This window comes from Pinus tabuliformis, chromosome 2_1, assembly GCF_031772625.1.
Source record: "Pinus tabuliformis cultivar Carrire ecotype Pingquan chromosome 2_1, CPIR1, whole genome shotgun sequence".
Taxonomy (NCBI): Eukaryota; Viridiplantae; Streptophyta; class Pinopsida; order Pinales; family Pinaceae; genus Pinus; species Pinus tabuliformis.
Genome location: NC_142299.1, coordinates 358,007,285 through 358,010,483, shown reverse-complemented (window position 1 = coordinate 358,010,483; position 3,199 = coordinate 358,007,285).

Sequence of the window (3,199 nt, the reverse complement as noted above, 5' to 3'; positions counted from 1 at the left end):
TCCAGCAAAAATACAGGTAATTCTTTTACTACCTACTCCCTGCACCCAAACAGAGGTATGTAGTTCCCTAGGATATGTAGGTTATTTTTTTTTTCTAAATTGGACTATTTCTATATTAAAAAAAAAAAAAACAGAGTATTTTACAGCAGGCCGCAGCCTTGAAAGATCTAGCCAATACCGTGGCTTTTTAGCATACGCATATGACAGAGTTGCATTAGATCAGCATGATTTTGGTTCGAATGGAAATTAAACTCCGGTTTGCGCATGTCTCGGCTGAAACCTGAATGCGCCTGACGCTTGCACTGTCCATTCGGTGGAAGGGAGTGTTTCAGTCTGTCTTCCTGACCAACATTACGCTGCCAGCTATGAGCGTTCTCCAGCTCAGAGGTGGGCCTGTGTGAACAGAGGAGGACCGCCTTCATTGACTTGCGAAGCCCGTTTCGAGCCTTAGGGAGAGGAGCTGGACATTGGCGGTGACCAATGGCCCCTGTATGTGACCCATTGCCTGACATCTTCAACCTTATCCTGCTAGCTTTCCGATCAGCGCCTCTCTGCCTGGATTGAAAAGTCCTGTTGCGCCAGAGCGATGCATTCCTTCTGTAGTTGTTCATCATTTGTATCACTGAGAGGGCCTGAGAAGTTGTAAATCTGCTGACTGACCCCCTGGTTGGCCATTCTGTCTGCCACTTTGTTGGTTGTGCGTCTTATGTGCCTGAAAGTGATGCTTCGGGGAATCCGCAGTCTTTCCTCCATCTGCTCCAATCTGCTGAGTAATCTCCAACTTGTGGCTGTTTTGGAAGCTGGGGAGCCTGCCTGGATTCTGATGACCGCTGCTATTATTATAAGGGAGTCTCCTTCAACCTCAAGAGGATACAAGTTTTCTTGCTCTGCTATGCAGATACCTTTCCAGATTCCTTCCAGCTCCGCTGCATTGTTGGTGTCGATGCCGATATTGCCGTGATAAATGTGTCTGATTGTGCCTATTTCATCTCTGAAGACTCCTCCGTAACCAGCAGGTCCTGGGTTTCCCTTAGCCGCGCCATCAAAGTTTAATTTGAACGAATTGGGAGCAGGGGGAAACCAGAATAGAGGAGAGGCAGAGCTGGACGGGGAACAGGGGTTGATTTGGACCGGAGAGGAAAAGTCCATGTTCCAGGCATTTAAGATAAGGCGTTCCTGAGGGAGTTCTGGCAGGTCCGCCGGTTGCCATTGTCTTAATGCCAGAGTCTCTCGGAGATTGTGCTGGAGGAGAAGCCATAGAGTGTCGATAGGCTTGCTGGAGTTGTTGAAGACCCTATTGTTTCTCTCTTTCCATAATATCCAATAAGCGAAGCCTGGGATGAGGTTCCATAGCGAGTTTAACAAAGAGCTTTGAAAGGGATGCCTTGGCCAGTTTCTGATGGTTTCTGCAATATCTCCTTGTCTTCTGCCAGATCTTCTGTTGCAGTTATCAATTTTCTCCCATAGGAGAGTAGCAAGAGGACAAGTATCCATTAGATGCACAGTTGTTTCTGCGTTGAGGTTGCAGTTAGGACATCTTGAAGGTCCTATGAAGCCTCGTTTTTGCAGCTTGTCCCATGTGAGAATGCGTTGTTTGCCTAGCAGCCATAAGAAAGTGGAGACCTTGGGCCATATACCTGGTTGCCATACTTGGTCCCAGAGTTTGTCTTTGTTTGCCTGCGTGGGAGTGTAGCGTAGGTGATGTGCTTCCTTCGTGGTAAACATACCTTTAGGCGTGTGACCCCAGCGAAGCTTGTCCTGTTGATCAGATTGCTTGATTTTCCTTTGATTCAGCTCCTGCTCTATCTCTGTGTAGGATTCACCTTGCCAGTTGGCCTGCCAAGTGCTTGCTGATTTCCAGCAGTGAAAATCGTGAGATGTTTGTTGTTGCCAGAATTGATGAACGTTGATAAGATCAGCATGCTGCATATGAGCCTGCCACCTTGGCTTGTAAAAGAGAGACGCTAGTTTTGGGAGTTGCTGCCATGAATCCTCCCAAAATCTAGCTGAGGTACCCGAGTGCACTTCCCAGAAGCTGTGTTCCTGTATGAAGGCACTGTGGAGCTTGGCCGCATTCCAGATCAGGGAACCAGGAGTTGTAGGGCAGATTCTAATAAGATCTTTCCATTGGCATCCAGGTACATATTTTTCTTGCCAAAGATGAGCCCAGGGAGTGTGTGGTTTGGAGAGCCAGTTCCACCATACTCGGGCTCCCATTGTGTTGTTACTTTGGAGGGGATCTCGCAGTCCTAACCCGTCGATTGCTTTTGGTTGACAGACTTCATTCCAATTTACCAGTGCCCATTTCCTGTTGAGACCAGAGGAGCCCCACAAAAAGTTTCTCTGCAGATTGCGGATGCTTTTAAGAACCCATTTTGGAGCAGCTAAAACAGAAAAGAGATATAGGGGCATTGCCTGGAGAATGGATTTTATGAGGATAAGTCTGCTGGCCATATTGAGCGAGCGAAAAGTCCATGAGGAGAGCCTAGATTCCAGCTTGTCTATGAGGGTTCTCCAAGAGGCATTTTTAATAGCTGAGTCCAGGAGAGGAGCTCCCAGATATTTCGAAGGGAGCGTTGCAATGGAGTATCCCAAAATTCTTGCTATGTTTCTTTGAGTGGAGGCCGGAGTATGAAAGAAGAAAAGTTGGGATTTGGTAGCATTGATAGAGGTGCCAGAGGCTTCAGAAAAGAGAGAAAGCAGATCTTTGAAGGTAGAGGCTTCGTGAGATGAAGGGTGTCCGAAGAGCATGGTGTCATCAACAAACTGTTGGTGAGACAAAGGGTGAAGACCATGAAGAGAGATGCCTTTCAGGGTTTGAGAAGAGATAGCTGAGTGGAGCAAACGGCTGAGGCCTTCAGCCATTAGAACAAAAAGAAAAGGGGAGAGGGGGTCCCCTTGACGGATTCCACGAGAGGGGCGGAAGGGCTTGGAGGGAGAACCATTGAGCAGGATTGAGAAGCTGGGTGAAGAGATGAGGTTCATAATCCATCTAGTCCATGTTGCATTAAAGCCAAACGCCAGTAACATCTGTTGTATATAAGACCAGCTGAGTTTATCAAATGCTTTTGAAAGATCAAGCTTCAGAATCATACCTGGATTTTTTAGAAGCTTCAGTGAATGAATCACCTCGTTTGAGAGAATTATGCCGTCCATTATTTGTCTCCCCTCTACATAGCCAGTCTGCTCTGACGAGATT